The sequence below is a fragment of the Carcharhinus amblyrhynchos genome, chromosome 1 (assembly GCF_965287045.1).
Source record: "Carcharhinus amblyrhynchos chromosome 1, sCarAmb.v2.hapA, whole genome shotgun sequence".
Classification (NCBI taxonomy): Eukaryota; Metazoa; Chordata; class Chondrichthyes; order Carcharhiniformes; family Carcharhinidae; genus Carcharhinus; species Carcharhinus amblyrhynchos.
In genome coordinates, this window is record NC_137324.1 from 79,754,390 (window position 1) to 79,776,524 (window position 22,135).

General features: G+C 43.8%; 1 protein-coding gene across 1 annotated transcript in view; it reads left to right on the forward strand.

Annotated features, from left to right (window-relative positions):
• Positions 1 to 22,135, forward strand: part of scfd2 (sec1 family domain containing 2) — a 277,202-nt gene that overhangs the window by 132,866 nt on the left and 122,201 nt on the right. The window lies entirely within an intron of this gene.

Here is a 22,135-nt window from a genome sequence, read left to right on the forward strand (position 1 = left end):
TTTATTGAGTTGTTCATCTTTTAAACCTATTTCACTATGCAGTAATTCAGGCACATGAACAATGTTGAACAATGAACATTAAGGGCTTAGCTACTATGCAGAAATCACAACACATGATGCAGGAGTATGATCCTGTACTTTCTGTACAGAAGAGTGAAGTGCACATTTTCTGAATTAGATCTCTAATATAAGAACATAAGAACATAAGAAATAGGAGCAGGAGTAGGCCATCTAGCCCTTCGAGCCTGCCCCGCCATTCAATAAGATCATGGCTGATCTGTCGTGGCTCAGTTCCACTTTCCCGCCCTCTCCCCATAACCCTTAATCCCCTCTTTTATCAAGAACCCATCAACCCGCTTCTTAAAAATATTTAGCGAGGCAGCCTCCATCACTTCAACGGGCAGAGAATTCCAGAGATTCACCACCCTTTGAGTGAAGAAGTTCCTCCTCAACTCCGTTCTAAACCGCCTCCCCTTTATCTTGAGGCTGTGCCCCCTAGTCCTACTGTCTGTTTTGAGCGGGAAGAGTCTCTCCACCTCTATCCTATCCATCCCATTCATCATCTTATACGTCTCAATGAGATCTCCCCTCATTCTTCTAAACTCTAACGAGTACAAGCCTAGTTTATTCAGCCTCTCCTCATAGCTCAACCCCCTCAACTCCGGTATCAGCCTAGTAAACCTCCTCTGCACTCCCTCCAGGGCCAAAATATCCTTGCGCAGGTGCGGCGCCCAAAACTGCACACAGTACTCCAGCTGCGTCCTCACCAATGCCCTATACAGCTGCAGCAAGACCTCCCTACTTTTATATTCAATCCCCCTCGCTATGAAGGCCAGCATCCCATTCGCCTTCCTGACCACCTGCTGCACCTGCAAGCTGGGTTTTTGCGACTCATGCACAAGGACCCCGAGGTCCCTCTGCACCGTCGCCTGCTGCAGTTTTTCGCCACGTAAGTAATAGTCCTTCCTACCATTCTTCCTACCAAAGTGGACCACCTCACACTTGCCAACATTAAATTCCATTTGCCATTTCCTGGCCCATTCGCCCAGCCTATCTAGATCCTTCTGCAGACTCTCCACACCCTCCGCACAATTTGCCTTTCCCCCAATCTTGGTGTCATCAGCAAATTTCGACACCCTGCACTCGGTTCCCTCCTCCAGATCATCTATATAAATGGTAAATAGCTGAGGCCCCAGCACCGACCCCTGGGGCACCCCACTAGTCACCAACCGCCAATCCGAATAGCACCCATTGACCCCCACTCTCTGCCTCCTATTTGACAACCAATCCTCTATCCACGCTAACACCCTACCCCCAACTCCATGTCCCCTGACCTTCTGCAATAACCTCTTGTGAGGTACCTTGTCAAACGCCTTCTGAAAATCCAGAAAGACCACATCCACCGGCTCTCCTCTATCCACTGCCCTAGACACATCCTCATAGAACTCCAGTAAATTTGTCAGACACGACTTCCCTTTAATGAAACCGTGTTGCGTCTGCCCTATCAAGCAATTCCCTTCAAGATGCCTCGCAATTTCCTCCTTAATGACGGATTCCAACATTTTACCTACCACAGACGTTAAACTAACCGGCCTATAATTCCCCGCCTTTTGCCTGGCACCCTTCTTAAACAACGGCGTAACATTAGCCGTTTTCCAATCTTCCGGCACTTCCCCGGAATCCAGCGACGTCTGGAAAATAACCACCAAGGCATCCACTATAACCTCCGCCATTTCTTTCAGAACCCTCGGATGCATTCCATCCGGTCCTGGGGACTTGTCCACAATCAGCCCCTCCAGTCTGTCGAGCACCACCTCTCTAGTAACAGTAATGTCATTAAGACCCTCCAGTCCTACCACCTTTCCATCGCTAACACCCGGCAAATTATTCACGTCCTCCTCCGTGAAGACAGAAACAAAAAAGTTATTCAATACCTTAGCCATATCCCCATCCCCTACCACTAGCTCCCCTTTCTCATCCTCTAAAGGACCAACGTTCACCCTAGCCAGCCTCTTCCTTTTTATATATTTATAAAAACTCTTGCTATCCTTTTTTATATTAAGCGCTAGCCCAGCTTCATAGCTTCTCCTACCCTCCTTTATCAACTTCTTTGTCAATCTTTGTTGACATTTAAACCTTTCCCAATCCTCTTCTCGCCCACTGCTCTTAGCTACTCTAAATTCCTCCGCTTTTAATTTAACACTTTCCTTCACCTCCTTCGTTATCCACGGCTTATTACCTCTCCTCCTACTGTCCTTTTTGACCATCGGAATAAATTTCTGCTGAGCACCAAGAAAGATCTCCTTAAAGATCCTCCACTGCTCCTCAGCAGACCTACCTTCCAACGCGCTCCCCCAGTCCACATTCGCCAATTCTTCTCTCATCCTACCATACTCCCCTCTATTCAAACAAAGGACGCGTGTCCGGGAACCCACTTTCTCCTCCTCCATCTGCAACAGAAACTCCACCATGCAATGATCACTCTCTCCAAGAGGATCCTTCACCGCAAGGTCCCTAATTCTACCCGCCTCATTACATAGCACCAGATCCAAGATAGCTCGCTCCCTCGTCGGCTCCAACACACACTGTTCAAGGAAATTATCCCGGCAGCATTCCAAGAACTCCTCCTCGAGCCCACCTCGTCCAACATGGGTCGACCAATCAATATGCAGATTGAAATCTCCCATAACTACTGCCGTCCCATTCCTGCACGCCGCACTTATTTGCGCGTTAACAGCCCGCCCCACCTCCAGATCATTATTCGGGGGCCTATAGACGACACCCACCAGCGTCTTCCTCCCTTTGCTGTTCCTAATCTCCACCCACAACGATTCCACTTTCTGCTCTTTGGCTCCGATATCATCCCTTGCTACCACCTTGATACTATCCTTAATCAGCAGAGCTACGCCACCCCCTCTTTCCTCCTGCCTATCCTTCCTAAACACTTGATAGCCCCGTACATTCATCTCCCAGTCCCTGTCACCTTGCAGCCACGTCTCTGTAATGGCCACCAGATCGTATCCATTTGTGTCGATCTGCGCCACCAGCTCATCCACTTTATTCCGAATGCTTCGTGCATTCAGATAAAGCGCTTTCATCCCAGCCTTCACCTGGACCCTATTTGCCGTAACGCCACCAACTGGGACATCCTCGGCCTCTTCCCTTACCTGTACCCTATCCTTAACTTTAGACCTCGTAGCGTCACCTACCCTCGCACCCTCCCCCCCCCTAATTAGTTTAAAGCCCTGTCTACAGTCCTCTTTACTCGATTCGCCAACACTCTGGTCCCAGCACGGTTCAGACCCACCCCATCCCGCCCGAACAAGTCCCACCTACCCCAATACTGGTGCCAATGCCCCATAAATTCGAACCCATTCCTCCCACACCAATCCCTGAGCCACCCATTCACTTCCTTTATCCTGTCAACCCTACGCCCGTCTGCACTCAGTTCAGGCAGTAGCCCAGAGACGACCACCTTGTCGGTTCTACTTTTTAATTCCATTCCCAGCTTTTCATACTCCCTCCCCAGATCCTCAGTCCGCACTTTGCCTATGTCGCCGGCACCCACATGTACTACAACGACCGGGTTCTCACCCTCCCACTCCAGATTCCTCTGCAGCCCAGCTGTGACATCCTGTACCCGAGCACCAGGCAGACAACACACCCTTCTGTGCACTTTGTCATTGTGACAAAGGACAGTGTCAATACCCTTCACCCCACTATCCCCAATCACTACTACGTTCCTTTTCCCCTTCTCTTTGCCTATGTCCTGCTGCATCACTGTACCGTGTGCAGTTTGCTCACCAACCTCACCTGCCTCGTCCTCTTCCAGACTGGAAGCAAGAACCTCAAACCTGTTATGCAGATTAAGAGGCTGAGGCCTCCGCTCCTCACCCCCCTTCCTCCTCCCAGCAGCCCCCTTTTGTCCCTGACCCTTAGATTTAGCCAGTCTAGCAGGGGTGGATGTCACTTGCACCCCATTGACAATGGCACCCTCTCTCCCCCTGATGAGCCTCAGTGTCTGTAGCTCAGAGGCCAGCTCATCCACCTTGAGCTGGAGCTCCTCCAGCAACCTGCACTTACTACAGACATGGTCACTGGGAAGGACCCTGGGGTCCACCAGTTCCCACATCATACAGAAACCACACATCACATGCCCCTCCATTATTCACTGTAATTTTTTATGGGGAAAAAAAATTTTTTCCTTGTTTCCTGCTGTAGTAGTTTTGAAAAAAATTTTTTTTCCTTGTTTTTTCAAACAAACTCACCTGGCCTTTTTTCCTCCAAGCCCTTTTTGATATTAAGCCCTATTAACTCACTCTGCTTCCCACTCACTCCGCTGCCCGCTCAGACGCTGCCCGCTGTCTACACCAGGCCTCCTTTTAAACCTGGCGCTGATTTAAAGCAGGCTGGTCCACAAATGCCTTTTAACCACTCCTTCAGAATTCTTAAAGCAGTAAATACAATAAATAAATGCTTTAAACAGTTCTACAAAGAGTAAAGTGCTTAAACTTATTTTAAACAGGTTTTTAACAGGTATAATCTTAGCTCTCTCTCTCTGCTTCAGCAAACAATATGTTAGCAAATATTAGTTTTAATTTTATCCCTTTCAGAACAAAATATACTTTTACTCAGGTTGTTCATCTCTGAGGATACTGTTGCAAATAGCATGGAAGAAAACCTTGAGCATTATAATACTGTTTTTATAGAGTAAATTCTTTGAATTTACATATTAGTAGGAACAATGAAGTGTAGCAATATACAAATTCCAAAGGGGGTGTGGGAGCTGGGTGGGGGGAGTGTGGGAGGAGGGAGGAGGAGAAGGAATATGTGCATAAATTGTTAAAAGTATCAGGTCAGGTTGATGAAACATTTTTTTAAAAACTTACAAAATCTTGGACTTTATGAATTGAGGTATAGAGTACAAAATTCGGGCAGTCATGTTGAACCAATATTAAATACTGGCCTCAACAGGAACATAAGAACATAAGAAATAGGAGCAGGAGTAGGCCATCTAGCCCTTCGAGCCTGTCCCGCCATTCAATAAGATCATGGCTGATCCGTCGTGGCTCAGTTCCACATTCCCGCCCTCTCCCCATAACCCTTAATCCCCTCTCTTATCAAAAACCCATCAACCCGCGTCTTAGAAATATTTAGCGAGGCAGCCTCCACCACTTCAACGGGCAGAGAATTCCAGAGATTCACCACCCTTTGAGTGAAGAAGTTCCTCCTCAACTCCGTTCTAAACCGCCCCCCCTTTATCTTGAGGCTGTGCCCCCTAGTCCTACTATCCTTTGAGTGGGAAGAGTCTCTCCACCTCTATCCTATCCATCCCATTCATCATCTTATACGTCTCAATGAGATCTCCCCTCATTCTTCTAAACTCTAACGAGTACAAGCCTAGTTTATTCAGCCTCTCCTCATAGCTCAACCCCCTCAACTCCGGCATCAGCCTAGTAAACCTCCTCTGCACTCCCTCCAAGGCCAAAATATCCTTGCGTAAGTGCAGCGAATAAAACTGCACACAGTACTCCAGCTGCAGCCTCACCAATGCCCTATACAGCCGCAGCAAGACCTCCCTACTTTTATATTCAATCCCCCTCGCTATGAAGGCCAGCATCCCATTTGCCTTCCTGACCACATGCTGCACCTGCAAGCTGGGTTTTTGCGACTCATGCACAAGGCCCCCGAGGTCCCTCTGCACCGTCGCCTGCTGCAGTTTTTCTCCACGTAAGTGATAATCTTTCCTACCATTATTCCTACCAAAGTGGACCACCTCGCACTTGCCAGCATTAAATTCCATTTGCCAGCTCCTGGCCCATTCGCCCAGCCTATCTAGATCCTTCTGTAGACTCTCCACACCCTCCGCACAATTTGCCGTTCCACCAATCTTGGTGTCATCAGCAAATTTCGACACCCTACACTCGGTTCCCTCCTCCAGATCATCTATATAAATGGTAAATAGCTGAGGCCCCAGCACCGACCCCTGGGGCACTCCACTAGTCACCATCCGCCAATCCGAATAGCACCCATTGACCCCCACTCTCTGCCTCCTATTTGACAACCAATCCTCTATCCACGCTAACACCCTACCCCCAACTCCATGTCCCCTGACCTTCTGCAATAACCTCTTGTGAGGTACCTTGTCAAACGCCTTCTGAAAATCCAGAAAGACCATATCCACCGCCCTAGACACATCCTCATAGAACTCCAGTAAATTTGTCAGACACGACTTCCCTTTAACGAAACCGTGCTGCGCCTGCTCTATCAAGCAATTCCCCTCAAGATGCCTCGCTATTTCCTCCTTGATGATGGATTCTAACATTTTACCTACAACAGATGTTAAACTAACCGGCCTATAATTCCCTGCCTTTTGCCTGGCACCCTTCTTAAACAACGACGTAACATTAGCCATTTTCCAATCTTCCGGCACTTCCCCGGAATCCAGCGACGTCTGGAAAATAACCACCAAGGCATCCACGATCACCTCCGCCATTTCTTTCAGAACCCTCGGATGCATTCCATCCGGTCCTGGCGACTTGTCCACAATCAGCCCCTCCAGTCTGTCGAGCACCGCCTCTCTGGTAACAGTAATGTCATAAAGACCCTCCAGTCCTACCACCTTTCCATCTCTAACACCCGGCAAATTATTCACGTCCTCCTCCGTGAAGACAGAAACAAAAAAGTTATTCAAGACCTCAGCCATATCCCCATCCCCTACCACTAAGTCCCCCTTCTCATCCTCTAAGGGACCAACGTTCACCCTAGCCAGCCTCTTCCTTTTTATATATTTATAAAAACTCTTGCTATCCTTTTTTATATTAAGCGCTAGCCCAGCTTCATAGTTTATCCTACCCTTCTTTATCAACTTCTTCGTCAATCTTTGTTGACATTTAAACCTCTCCCAATCCTCTTCTCGCCCACTACTCTTAGCTACTCTAAACGCCTCCGCTTTTAATTTAACACTTTCCTTCACCTCCTTCGTTATCCACGGCTTATTACCTCTCCTCCTACTGTCCTTTTTGACCATCGGAATAAATTTCTGCTGAGCACCAAGAAAGATCTCCTTAAAGATCCTCCACTGCTCCTCAGCAGACCTACCTTCCAACGCGCTCCCCCAGTCCACATTCGCCAATTCTTCTCTCGTCCTACCGTACTCCCCTCTGTTCAAACAAAGGACGCGTGTCCGGGAACCCACTTTCTCCTCCTCCATCTGCACCAGAAACTCCACCATACAATGATCACTCTCCCCAAAAGGATCCTTCACCGCAAGGTCCCTAATTCTACCCGCCTCATTACATAACACCAGATCCAAGATAGCTCGCTCCCTCGTCGGCTCCAACACACACTGTTCAAGGAAACTATCCCGGCAGCATTCCAAGAACTCCTCCTCGAGCCCACCGCGTCCAACATGGGTCGACCAATCAATATGCAGATTGAAATCCCCCATAACTACGGCCGTCCCATTCCTGCACGCCGCACTTATTTGCGCGTTAACAGCCTGCCCCACCTCCAGATCATTATTCGGGGGCCTATAGACGACACCCACAAGCATCTTCCTCCCTTTGCTGTTCCTAATCTCTACCCACAACGATTCCACTTTCTGCTCCTTGGCTCCAATATCATCCCTTGCTACCACCCTGATGCTATCCTTAATCAGCAGAGCTACACCCCCCCCCCTTTCCTCCCGCCTATCCTTCCTAAACACTTGATACCCCTGGACATTCAGCTCCCAGTCCCTGTCACCTTGCAGCCACGTCTCTGTAATGGCCACCAGATCATATCCATTTGTGCTGATCTGCGCCACCAGCTCATCCACTTTATTCCGAATGCTTCGTGCATTCAGATAAAGTGCCTTCATCCCAGCCTTCACCTGGACCCTATCTGATGTAACGCCACCAACCATACTCACGCCCCCTACTCCCTCTATTATTGGGACATCCTTGGCCTCTACCCTTACCTGTACCGTCTCCTTCACTTTAGACCCCGTAATGTCACCTACCCTCGCACCCTCCCCCCCCTAATTAGTTTAAAGCCCTGTCTACAGCCCTCTTTACTCGATTCGCCAGCACTCTGGTCCCAGCATGGTTCAGACCAACCCCATCCCGCCTGAACAGGTCCCAACTACCCCAATACTGGTGCCAATGCCCCATAAATTCAAACCCATTCCTCCCACACCAATCCCTGAGCCACCTATTCACTTCGTTAATCCTATCAACCCTACGCCCGTCTGCACTCGGTTCAGGCAGTAGCCCAGAGATAACCACATCACATTCAGTTCTAGATACCACATTTTGAAAAGGATGTGAATACTTTAGAAAAGATTTATGAGAATGGTCCCAGGGATGAAGGATTTCAGTTCCATGGATAGATTAGAGAAGTTGAGACTGAGCTACTTGGAGAAGGTTGGGAAGTGTTCAAAACAATGAAAGGTCTGAACAGAGTAATTGGGAAGCTATTCCCATTGGCAGAAAAGTTTAGAACAGAGGGAATTTAAGGTGAATGACAGACAAATCAAAGGCAGTGAGAGTAAAAACCTTTTTACCCAGTGAGTGGTTAGGACCTGAATGCATTGCCTGAGAATGGAGTCAGATTCGGTTGTGGCTGTCGGAAGGGAATTTGATATCTACCTGAAGAAAACAAATTTACAGGGCTATAGGGAAATAGGCAGGGGATGGGGGCTAGTGAGTTGATCTTCCAGAGGGCTGGCACAGACTTCCTCCTTTTACGTTTTAATCATTTTAACCATACAAACATATGAATTAGGACGAGGAATGGTTCCAAGGATTTGGCTCCTCAAGCCTGCTCTGCCGTTCAATTAGATCATGGCTGATCTGATTGTGGTCTTAACTTCACACTCCCACCTACCCCCAATAACCTTAGATTCCTGACCAAGAAGGAAGTCAGTCTATCTGTTTAAAAATATTCAATGGCCCCTGCCTCCACCACTCTCTGGGGAAGATTTGCTCGATTAAGAAAAAAAAAATTCTCATCCATCTTGAATAAGATATTCTTTATTTTTAACCTGTGTCATCCTAATTCTAGTCTCCCCCTTAAAACGAATCATCCTTTCAGCGTATAACTTGTTCAATCCCTTCAGGATTATATATGTTTCTTTACAATCTACCCAATCTTTCTTTGTAAGATAACAACCGACTTCATCCCAGATTTCAGTCAAGTGAATTTTCTCTGAATTGCGTCTAACTCATTTATATCCCTTCTTAAATAAGGAGACCAAAATTTTACACTGTACTCCAGATGTGGTCTCACCAATTGAAGTAAAACATTCCTATTTTGTATACCATTCCACTTGCAATAAATGGCAACATTCAATTTTCCTTCGTAATCACTTGCTGAACTTGTGTACCAACCTGTTTTGCTTCGTATGTCAGGACGCCCAGAAATCTCTGTACCTCAGAGATCTGCAATCTTTCTCCATTTAAATAATATGCTGCTTTTCTATTCTTCCTGCCAAAGTGGACAACTTCACGTTTTCACATGTTATAGTCCATTTATGCTATCGGCTATAATAAATATTTGAAATGGGACAGAAGGTTTTTTGCGTAACAGTCAAGAATCATCTAATCAGATAATGAAGAATGTTCATTTACCATTCGGTAAAGGAATGTAGTGGAGCATGATGATGGCATTCTGGGAGCATGAGGAAGGTGGACTGTGGTGGAAAATCATGTGATGATACTTCCAGGAGTATCTTAACCACAATTAACACCTTGAGGTTTACATTGTGGATAGTAGTGTTTTACTTTTCAGAAAGAAAGGAAATGCATTTATATAGTGCCTTTCACAACATTTGAAATTCCAAAGGGCTTCACAGCCGCATTTATTGCGTGATATAATTTTCAATGCAGATCTGTCAAAAATTGACTGAACATTTTTCACCTAGTCGAGTAAACTAAATCAGGCTTCTAATCCTTGTGCAAAGATTTACTGACTCGCCATATTGTTAACTTGACATAGTCAATAGATTAGCACCTGAAACCACTTAAAATTCTATTTAAGAGGCCAAACTGGCTCAGTCCACCCATCTTAGCTAAATGTCTGAGAAGAGTAATTTAATTTTATTGCACTTGACTTTCAGATATTGAAAGCAGATATTATGTCACAGTGAGCATTTGAGGCAGTTGGATTGTAAAGCATATGAAATAGGCACAGTAATAGGCCATTTAGCCCCTCAAATCTGTTTTGCCATTCAATCCAATCATGACTGACCTTCAGCCTTTATCACACTATCCCCACGTTTGTTCACATCTTTAATATTTAGAAATCTGTCATTCTTTGCCTTGAACATACTTAATGACTGACTTTCTACAGTTGTGTGGGGTAGAGAATTCTGAAGTTTCGTCATCTTCTAATGGAAGAAATTCCTCCTCATCTCAGTCCTGGTGGCTTACCTCTTAATCTGAGACTGAAAATGGGGCAGGTTCATCGTTAAAGGGAATATTTTGTTCAGAATGCTTTTTTCATAAATAAAAGATAAATTTGGAAATTTTAAACTGAGCCTGATCAGGTTGTCTGCTATTCAGCAATGACATTGGAAGCAATTTTATTTGGAACTTCAAATTGGATTTGGAGCCATTCTGGAACAAACAAACACAATGAAATATGTTGCTGAATCAGTATACAATTAATGCAGCTAGAAGCATTTGTTTTACCCACCCCATTACCAATCTGAAAAAAACTGACCTGGGCTAAATTAATCTATGACTTCAACAGGGCTGCCACATGGCAGAGACCTGTTCAAAGCTGAACACCGACATTAAAATGAATAATCTTTTAGTATAATTGCAAAGTGATATTGAATAAATGATACTCCTGCAAGCTCACATTTCTGATTATATGCTGTTGCCCATTTAAAATAACAGATGAAACCAGTATTCACAACCTAAAAAAGTTAATCCTTTAAACCAATTAAATTCTAATTGACAGAACAAAAGGACACAGATTTAAAGTGATTTACAAAAGAAGCAAATCTGATGCAAGAAAAAACTTTCACACAGCAAGTGAGTAAAGTCTAAAATGCACTGCCTCGAAGTGTGGCAGAGGCAGGTTTACTTGAGGCATTCAAGACGGCATCAAATGATTACTGGTTGAATAGCTGTGTTTGTTTGCTTTGATGAAAGGCAACCAAAAATGCCTGCTGGATATGTCATCTGGCCAGTAAAAGTTTCCATCAGGTTACTAAGGCCTTACTTACATCATTAGAAATATCTCTTTAAAAAGCAGATATATTTAAGTTTTGTCTTTATTTTTGGAAGCTGATCTAGAGAGAATACCTTGCATTAAAGTTTATAGCTTCTCTCTCCACCTTGAAGGACATAGAGGAGCACTCATTTTCCTGGTCCAGTACTAACACAATCACTTACCTGGGTAGCTTGCAGCCCCCATTATGTTTCACTGCCAAATCAAACTCTCAGTTATACGGCTAGTAGGAAGGAACTTAAGAAGGAAATTAGGAGAGCCAGAAGGAGTCATGAGAAGGCCTTGGCAGGTAGGATTAAGGAAAACCCCAAGGCTTTCTACAAGTATGTGAAGAGCAAGAGGATAAGACTTGAAGGAATAGGACCTATCAAGTGTGACGGTGGGAAGGTTTGTATAGAACCAGTAGAAATTGCAGAGGTACTCAATGAATACTTTACTTCAGTGTTACAGTGGAAAAGGATCTTGGTGGTTGTAGTGCAGACTTGCAGCAGACTGAAAAGCTTGAGTATGTAGACATTAACAAAGAGAATATGTTGGAGCTTTTGAAAAGCATCAAGTTTGATAAGTCACTGGGACCGGATGGGATGTACCTCAGGTTACTGTGGGAGGCGAGGGAAGAGATTGCTGAGCCTCTGGCGATGATCTTTGCATCATCAATGGAGACAGGAGTGGTTCTGGAGGATTGGAGGATTGCTGCTGTGGTTCCTTTATTCAAGAAAGGGAGAAGAGATAGCCCAGGAAATTATAGATCAGTGAGTCTAACCTCAGTGGTTGGTAAGTTGATGGAGAAGATCCTGAGAGACAGGATTTATGAACATTTGGAGAGGTATAGCATGATCAAGAATAGCCAGCACAGCTTTGTTAAAGGCAGATCATGCCTTATGAGCCTGATTGAATTTTTTGAGAATGTGTCTAAACACATTGACGAAGGAAGAGCAGTAGATGTGGTTTATGTGGACTTCAGCAAGGCATTTGACAAGGTGCCCCATGCAAAGCTTTTTGACAAAGTGAGGGGGCATGGGATACAAGGGGATATTGCTCTGTGGATTCAGAACTGGCTTGCCCACAGAAGGCAAAGAGTGGTTGTAAATGGGTCTTTTTCTGCATGGAGGTTGGTCACCAGTGGAGTGCCCCAGGGATCTGTTCTGGGACCCTTGCTCTTTGTGAATGTTATAAATGACCTGGACGAGGGAGTGGAGGGATGGGTTGGCGAGTTTGCTGATAACACAAAGGTTAGAGGTGTTGTGGATAGTATGGAGGGATGTCAGAAGTTGCAGTGAGACATTGATAGGATGCAAGACTGGGTGGAAAAGTGGCAGATGGACTTCAACCCAGATAAGTGTGTGGTGATTCATTTTAGCAGGTCAAATAGGATGACAAATTATAATATTAAGGTTAGGACTCTTGGCAGTGTGGAAGATCAGAAGGATCTTGGGGTCTGGGTTCATAGGACGCTCAAAGCAGCTTCTCAGGTAGAGGCTGTGGTTTCGAAGGCGTATGGTGTATTGCCTTTCATCAATCGAGAAATTGAGTTTAGGAGTTGGGAGATAATGCTGCAGCTGTGTAAGACCCTGGTCAGACCCCATTTTGAGTACTATGCTCAGCTCTGGTCACCTCATTATAGGAAAGATGTGGAAGCCATGGAAAGAGTGCAGAGGATATTTACAAGGAGGTTGCCTGGATTGGGCCTCATGCCTTATGAGGATAGGTTGAGAGAGCTCAGTCTTTTCTCCTTGGAGAGACGAAGGTTGAGGGGTGATCTCATAGAGGTGTATAAGATGATTGATCGAATGGATTCTCAGAGGCTTTTTCCCAGGGCTAAAATGATTGCCACAAGAGGACACAGGTTTAGGGTGCTGGAGAGTAGGTACAGAGGAGATGTCAGGGGTAAGTTTTTCACTCGGAGGATGGTGGGTGCATGGAATCGGCTGTCAGCAGTGGTGGTGGAGGCAGTTTCGATAGGGTCTTCTAAGAGACTTTTGGATAAATACATGGAACTTAGAGGGTTATAGATAAGCCTAGTAGATAGGGACTTGTTTGGTGCATCTTGTGGGCCGAAGGACCTGTTTGTGCTGTAGTTTTTCGATGTTTCTATGTCTATTAGTTACATCCCTAAAGTTTGTGAATTTAGAAGAAAAATTTCTGGGTGTTCTCTTAGATATAGAAGAGTCTTTTGGGGCAAAAGAAATTTGAAGCATTTGAAAATTCCATCATGTTTGTGCAATCACCCTGTGAAAGCAATTCAAAATGACATCCCAAACTGTTGTTTCTTCATATAGCCCTGTTTCTTCCATTGTTTTTACGTATTTATCAATTGTTCCATTAAAAGGTGCAGTGGACTCTGTATTTCAACCACCCCATGGCGCATAAAGCATTTTCTTCTAGCCTCTCAATCATCTTTCTTCATGGCAATTTTAGACTGGTGATTCCCCAATCAGAAGAAATCTCCTTCCCCTATTCTCCCTAACAAAACCCATTATAATTTATAATAAAACTAAGTCTCCAATAGCTTCCAAAAGTCTCCTTAGTTCCAGTGGAAATACTATAATACTATACACACTGTCTGTGGAACTCTGCTGCAGAGGCCAGGTCATTGAGTGTCTTTAAGACATAGATAGATAGGCCATGATTAATAAGGGGATCAGGGGTTATGGGGAAAAGGCAGGAAAATGGGGATGAGAAAAAATACCAGCCATGATTGAATGGCAGAGCATTCCAGAACAGATCCCTGGGGCACTCCACTGGTGACCGACCTCCATGCCGAAAAAGACGTATCTACAACCACTCTTTGCCTTCTGTGAGCCAGTTCTGAATCCACAGAGCAATGTCCCCTTGGATCCCATGCCCCCTCAATTTCTCAATAAGTCTTGCATGGGGCACCTTATCAAATGCCTTGCTGAAGTCCATATAAACCACACCTACTGCTCTTCCTTCGTCAATGTGTTTAGACACATTCTCAAAAAATTCAATCAGGCTCGTAAGGCATGATCTGCCTTTGACAAAGCCGTGCTGACTATTCTTGATCATACTATACCTCTCCAAATGTTCATAAATCCTGTCTCTCAGGATCTTCTCCATCAACTAACCAGCCACTGAGGTTAGACTCACTGATCTATAATTTCCTGGGCTATCTCTTCTCCCTTTCAATGGGCCAAGTGGCCTAATTCTGCTTCTATGACTTATGGTCATATAAGCCTTATGACTGTAGCTATAGTTTTCCCTCCTGAAGATTGCATGATATATTCTCTCCATATTTTTTGTGAGTTCAAGTACAGATTAGGACCTGATACCTAAGTTGGTCTGCCACTTTTGGGTCAGTTTGCACCTGAAGGCACTTCACACTATCATGAGCATCATAGTCCAGCTGCAACCCATGCAGGAAGCAAATAACAAAGCTAATTGTATCTGTGGGTGTTGGATGATCCCATTTTATTAGTGCTGGAATACAAATGGGAGTTGCTCTGTAATTCCTAATGGACAACGTCCAAGAATAAAAATGTCAAAAATGTGATTTAAATTAGGTTTGTTGGTCTGCAGAAGCAATTATTTCTGCTGTTTATTGTTAAATAGTGGACAATAATTATAGAGTATGTGTTGAGACTCTAGTGTTATTTTTTTTCAAACCACTTGTGAGCAACCAATTACTGCCCACTGACTGAGCAGTATTCCCCTGTGTAACTCAAGTGTGAGAGTTATGGGACAGTCTTCAAAAATAATGATGTTTCTGCTCTGCTTCACCCTTTCTTCTCCAGACATAGAAGCCAAACACATCCCCTGAGCCTAATGAATAATAATCTAAATGAGGCATAGTAGTTTTTAAACTATAATAGCAAAGCAAATTAGTAATTTATTGTGAAAAATGATGGTGCATTTCCTGGATGTACTGCTCAGAAATACATATTTAAAATGCATATTGTTTTAATATAATTTCAGACGAAAAGATCATTTCCCGAGCAAAATTAATTTTCTTAATCAGCAAAATGAATCAATGAGACCCTTTTTTTAAATAAAAATGTTGCATCTGATGTTCAAGACTAAGGAAAAGTTTTAAGATTTTAGTTGCTCCAGAGACATTTCAGAATGCAGCAACTGCATTAAAAATTGTGGTGCATACGCATATTTATTGGCTTCACAGTTAATCCAGAAGGTAACTGACTGAAATAGTGGTGCAAAATGGATAATCTTTTATGTACACACTGGTGAAGCAGAACATTGTGGCAGGTAAAGCTCTGTGCTGGAAGTGTAAATTATTCTGGAAGTCTTCACTTTCGCTTTACATCTTCTAATATCTTTTTCCTTGTTGCAGCTGTGCCATGTAGTCAAGTTGTTGATTAATGCAAGCTATTTGCTTATCTTTGTTCAGACAATGTTTACAGGAGGGTATCTGTGATGCGCTGCAGAATTAGTTTATTATTTAAAGGTCTTATCGCACTTTAATATCACGTTTCTTTTTGAAGCTAACAAAAATTAGTTTAATTATTTTGAAAACATAACTTAATATGTGATAGTTATCATCTTTAATGATCTAAAGTACTTGTCAGATTTTATACCATCTAATGTGAGGCTCAAATACATAATAATAATAAACATCAATATATTTTACCTGACGGTTCATTAACTCTGACGTTAAAATTCCTCTCCTCATTTGGGAGTTGGTCCCGCCTATAGAGAGTAACTAACGATGACCTTGCAAAGTATAACTAACAAAGACCTTGCAAACATTATACCAAGGAAATGAGCATGATCTTACAAAAAAAATTCTAAATCCCAAATGAGCGAGAAAATGGCAGAGAATTGTGTCGTTTTACTTTCAACAAGTTGCACATCACAATCTTATGGCACTCAGTGCAAAAAAAGAGCCAGAGTGTAATTCTCGTCGGTAGGGGAGCCCACGTTTGTCGATGAAGCTGGCTGCAGAGCTTTTGGTGGTGCTGTTGCGCAGCCCCTCCCCTTCCCCCCCAGGTGTGGTAACCTCATCTGTAGAGGCAATGTTTCCCCCCTCCCACCAATGACTCCTGTCTGCAGAGATCCCCCCTCTGCCCCAATCAGTCCCAGCTTCAAAATTCCCCTTCCCTCTCAGTTCACTATCTCTGCAGAGTTCCCCCTTTGCTTCCTCCTGTCATTGCTCCATCCTCACAGGCTCTATCTGCTTGCTACTGCCCCTGACACTTTACATTTATGTAGCACCATAACATTGATTAATGACGTTTACATAAAAGTACACTCCAGAAATGTATCATTTCTTACTGGTCATGTTAAGCATCCTCGAATAATATGGTGAACCAGAGCTGATATTTGCCAAAAACCTTTACTAGTAAGAATCCTGTAATTCCTGACGATAAATATTGCTGCTAGCATTATATTTAATATTAATGTTTCTGACAGGATATCTATATACAAATGTGCCTAATGTAAAACTATCAATAAATCACTCCAAATTACTGTCGAAACATAGATTTTTATGGCACCGATGGAGACCATAACATTGTGCTGGCACTTCATGAGAGAAATCCAAATTAATCCCATTTATCCCTCTCTCCCACATCACTAATGATGTCTGAGGACTGAAATTGCAATGAATGATCAAGCAAATCACTGCAGAAGTTCCAACTAACTAAATGAGGTGGCAGTGGTGCAGTGACTCCTGACTCCCCAAACTTATCCCATATCTACAGGGCACAAATCAGGAGTGTGATGGAATACACCCCATTTGCCCAGATGGGTACAGCTCCAACAACACTCGAGAAGTTTGACACCATCCAGGACAAAGCAGCCCGCTTGATTAGCACCACATGGATTAGCAAACATCCATTCCCTCCACCACTGACGCTCAGTAGCAGCAGCGTCTACTGTCTACAAAATGCACTGCAGCAATTCACCAATTCACCAAAGATCCTGAGACAGCATCTTCCAAACCCACGACCATTTCTAGCAAATACATGGGAACACCACCACCTGCAAGTTCCCTCCAAGCCACTTACCATCCTGACTTGGAAATATATTGTCATTCCTTCACAGTCACAGGGTCAGTATTCTGGAATTCCCTCCCTAATAGCATTGTGGGTCACTCCACAGCACATGGACTGCATTCAAGAAGGCAGTTCACCACCACCACCTCAAGGGCAACTAGGGATGGACAATAAATGTTGGCCAGCCATGTCCCACAAATGAATTTTTTTCAAGTGGTATTGTCACTGAACTAGTTATCCAGAGACCCAGGTAATGCTAGAGGACCTGAGTTTGAATCCCATGGTGATCTGTCTCGCCACCAGTGGAATCTAATAGTGATCATGAAACAATTGCCACAAAAAGGTCCTTTTCTCATTTTGTGACTATCACTAATGTCCTTTAGGGAAAACTTGGACCCCATGAAGTATCATGGCACAAAGTCAAGCATGAGCAAGGAAACCTCCTGTTGATTATCATGTGCCATCCCCCACTACTGATGAATCAGTACTCTTCATGTTGAACACCGCTTGGAGAAAGCACTGAGGATGGCAAGGGCACCGAATGTATTCAGATGGGGGCTTCAATGTCCATCACCAAGTTGGCTGAGTGGTATCACCACAGAGCGAGCTAGCCAGATTCTAAAGGATATAACGGGGACTTCAGCAGGCGTTGAGGGAACAAATAAGAGGGAAAAACTAGGACATCAAGGAAGTACTGCTGTGCGATCTTGTACGTCACCCAGAGAGGGCAAATGGTTTAATCTGTATTTGGAAGGAAGGCACTTCTGACAGTGTAGAACTGTCTCCAAACTGCACTGGAGTGTCAGCTTGATTTTATTTTGTGTTCAAACCCTGGAATCGGAACTTTGTGACTCAGGGATGAGAGTGATACCAAACGAGCCACTCAGATGCATTATGATGCTGCATTTATGTATAACCAAATAGCCTGTATCTGATGGGTTATAGTTTATTTGAATTGCTATGAATGTAGAAGTGAATACCATTTCTAGTTATCTTACACTGGTTCAGTTGGCAAGTGTACAGTCGAGGGCCTGAATGCGATTACTGTCATTAGAGAGGTAGTGCTTGATAGACTAATGGGACTGAAGGTGGACAAGTCCCCAGGACCGGATGGAATGCATCCCAGGGTTCTGAAAGAAATGGCAGAGGTGATAGTGGATGCCTTAGTAATTATTTACCAAAATTCGCTGGATTCTGGGGAAGTGCCGGAAGATTGGAAAACAGCTAATGTTACGCCACTGTTTAAAAAAGGTAGTAGACAAAAGGCAGGGAATTATAGGCTGGTTAGTTTAACGTCTGTAGTTGGAAAAATGCTTGAATCCGTCATCAAAGAAGAAATAGCAAGGCACCTAGAAAAGAATGGTTTGATAGAGCAGACACAGCACGGATTTGTTAAGGGGAAGTCGTGTTTGACGAATTTATTGGATTTCTATGAGGATGTGACTAGTGCGGTAGACAGAGGGGAATCGGTGGATGTGGTGTTTTTAGATTTCCAGAAGGCGTTTGATAAGGTGCCTCATAAAAGGTTGCTACAGAAGGTTAGGGTGCACGGAGTTGGGGGTAAGGTGTTAGCGTGCATAGAGGATTGGCTGTCCAATAGGAAGCGGAGAGTTGGTATCAATGGGTGCTATTCTGATTGGTGGTTGGTGACTAGTGGAGTGCCTCAGGGATCGGTGCTGGGGCCTCAGCTATTTACCATTTACATAGATGATCTGGAGGAGGGGGCTGAGTGTAGGGTAATGAAATTTGCTGATGACACAAAGATGAGTGGAAAAGCAAATTGCGTGGAGGGCGTGGAAAGTCTGCAGAGGGATCTGGATAGGCTGAACAAGTGGGCGAGGACCTGGCAGATGGAGTACAATGTTAGCAAGTGTGAGGTTATTCACTTTGCAGAAATAATAGTAGGAGGGATTATTATTTAAAAGGTGAAAAGCTGCAGCATGCTACGGTGCAGAGGGACCTGGGGGTCCTTGTGCATGAGTTGCAAAAACCCAGTCTGCAGGCGCAGCAGGTGATCAAGAAGGCGAATGGAATGTTTGCCTTTATAGTGAGGGGGTTAGAATATAAAAGTAGGGAAGTCTTGCTGCAACTGTACAGGGCACTGGTGAGGCTGCAGCTGGAGTACTGTGTGCAGTTTTCGTCGCCGCACTTGAGGAAGGATATATTGGCCTTGGAGGGAGTGCAGAGGAGGTTCACTAGGCTGATACCGGAGATTAGGGGGTTGGACTATGAAGAGAGACTAAATAGACTAGGTCTGTACTCGTTGGAGTTCAGAAGGATGAGGGGGGATCTTATAGAGACGTATAAGATAATGAAGGGGATGGATAGGGTAGAGGTAGAGAGTTTCTTCCCGCTCAGAAAGGACAGTAGGACTAGGGGGCACAGCCTCAAGATAAGGGGGGGACAGTTTAGATCAGAGTTGAGGAGGAACTTCTTCACTCAAAGGGTGGTGAATCTTTGGAATTCTCTGCCTGTTGAAGTGGTGGAGGCTGCCTCGCTAGATATATTTAAGTCACAGGTAGATAGGTTTTTGACAGACAAGGGGATTAAGGGTTATGGCAAGAAAGCGGGAAAGTGGAACTGATCCACTTCAGATCAGCCATGATCTTATTGAATGGCGGGGCAGGCTCGAAGGGCTAGATGGCCTACTCCTGCTCCTATTTCTTATGTTCTTAACTGGAGGCCACTCAATATGGCTCTAACAGCAAAGGGTTTATTTAATTACGATAACTATTTACACCATAGAGTCTGACAAAAATATTGCACTGTTCTGCTTTCTTCTCCTCCCTGTCTCCAACTGAATTTCCAGTCACCAGGTCAAGTATCCTTGCTCCCAAATGGCCATGCATCTGGTGTTTACATTCCATAGGGTCCGGCTCGCTCACATGGCCTGCAAAGGATCATCCCTTAAAGGGGCCATGTGACCGTAGTTCCTCACATAAATGATGGTTAATGTATTACATTGGAGCCATGAAGTTAGTAACTCCTTCGTAATGGCGCAGAATCATATAAATTATGTTGTTTTACAGTTTAAAATTAAAAAATAATAATTCAAGAGCCTGAACAGGAAACACTTATTTTTTTACATAAAATCATTCTGAGAGCCCCAACCAAGGATCACTAGAATAAAAATCTGTCACATACTTTATAAAATTTCTCAAGAACTTTTAAACTGTCATTTTTGTAATATGGAAGTTTAGGTGCAGCAGATTCAGTGAGCATATTAAATAGGGCTGCATTGCAATGGTTTAAATGATCAACATAATCTTGCTGTCCCTTAAGATTCCCTTTTTATTAGAAATAAAAATGCTTGAAAACAGAACAAAAAGGTTAATCTTGGAGGTCCATGTTATCAAGTGCAAAAAATATGTTTTGACTGGGATCAAAGGGAAAGAAAAAGCAGAAAAACCAAAGACTGTGTCTATCAATGCAACATCAACCAGATGGCTACTTATCACTGAGGAATCTAACTGATGTAAGTTGGATCAACCACCCACCTCAAAAGGCTTAATGACAAGATTGTGAGCTCACATTTATCACTGCTAACCATTGCCGGTTTCACTGCATCCTACAGCATATTGCATTCTGCACTGTGTTACAATTTTACAGCATTTAAAATGACCACCATAGATCCAGACTGCTGTTCATAGTTCATTAAAATAATTTGATCGGGCAGTTTCATGGATTACATAGACAGAATGATGCTTACTATTCTTTTTACAGGAACATAACATTACTGTGCATAAGAGATACTTGCTTTCTATTTTGTGTTTAATATTTTGAAATGAACCAGATTTGCAAATATCAAAAGGCTGTTCTGTAAACAAATTTAGAAATAGATTAATTGTCTGATAGAATCTGTATATCTTGACTTAAAACTAGATTTGTAATGTGTCAGAAGTCATGCATGCAAGACTCTGGGGGGATTTCTCCCATCCTGCTCACAGTGGGTTTGTTGGCGGGTGAGAGTGGGGAATCTAGTGTAAAGTCAAAATGTTGGAAAACCCACTGGCACAAAATCATTGCAGTCCTTTCAATGACAGGTCAGATTTTACACTGGCTTGAAGCATGAACGTCATTTGCATTGCATAAATGCTCATTAAAACAGAGCTAAGTGAGTGCCATTGTGCTGCACTGTTCCTGATGCGCTGTGCACCATTCTGCCAGGGCAGACTGGCCTCCTGCCCTCCATCTCTTATCAATAGAGTGTCCAGATATAATGGCAGTTATGCGCCATCAAGCCTGTCCCACGAAGGAATATGGTGCAATCTAGTTGCATAATTAATAAGGTTGATGTCAGAGAATTTGGCAGACTGGCCTCCCACAACCTCACCTCTGTGCATGCATGCATGTGTCTGCATGTACATATGAGTAATAAACACTGTCCACATTATCTTTCTTTGTGGCACAGTTTTTATGTGGTGCTTTTTATGTTCATGTTCATAGTTAAATCCTGTAAGTCAGCATCTTATAACAGTTCAACCAACATTTTGTTCTTTCCTCTGATTTACGTCCTCTACCAAAGGTTTGGTAAGTTGTAGTTTACATCTGCATGAACATTTAAATTTTTAGTATTTTAGTTTAAGTACAGGACCACCTCTGCTCACTGCACTAACCTTGCTTCTTCTCCCATCTAAATCCAGTTCAAACACCTACTGGGTCCTACCTCCGAGTCACCAACCTATTTCCTCAATTTTGCTGTATTCTCAAGAATCCAGCTGAAATATGAAAGTTATACTGTGAAGATATTCTTTTAAAATTCTGCACAAAAACATAGTTACTTATTCGAAGTAAAAGACTTACAGTATCTGCAATTCTGCTGTCTTAGGACCAACCCAAAGAGTTATTGTGGAAACTGGGTTTGCACTGCTCCCTCAGAGTGCCAGGGACTCGTGTTCAATTTTGGTCTTCGTGCAAACTTCACAAAGAAGTCACCATTCTCCTCG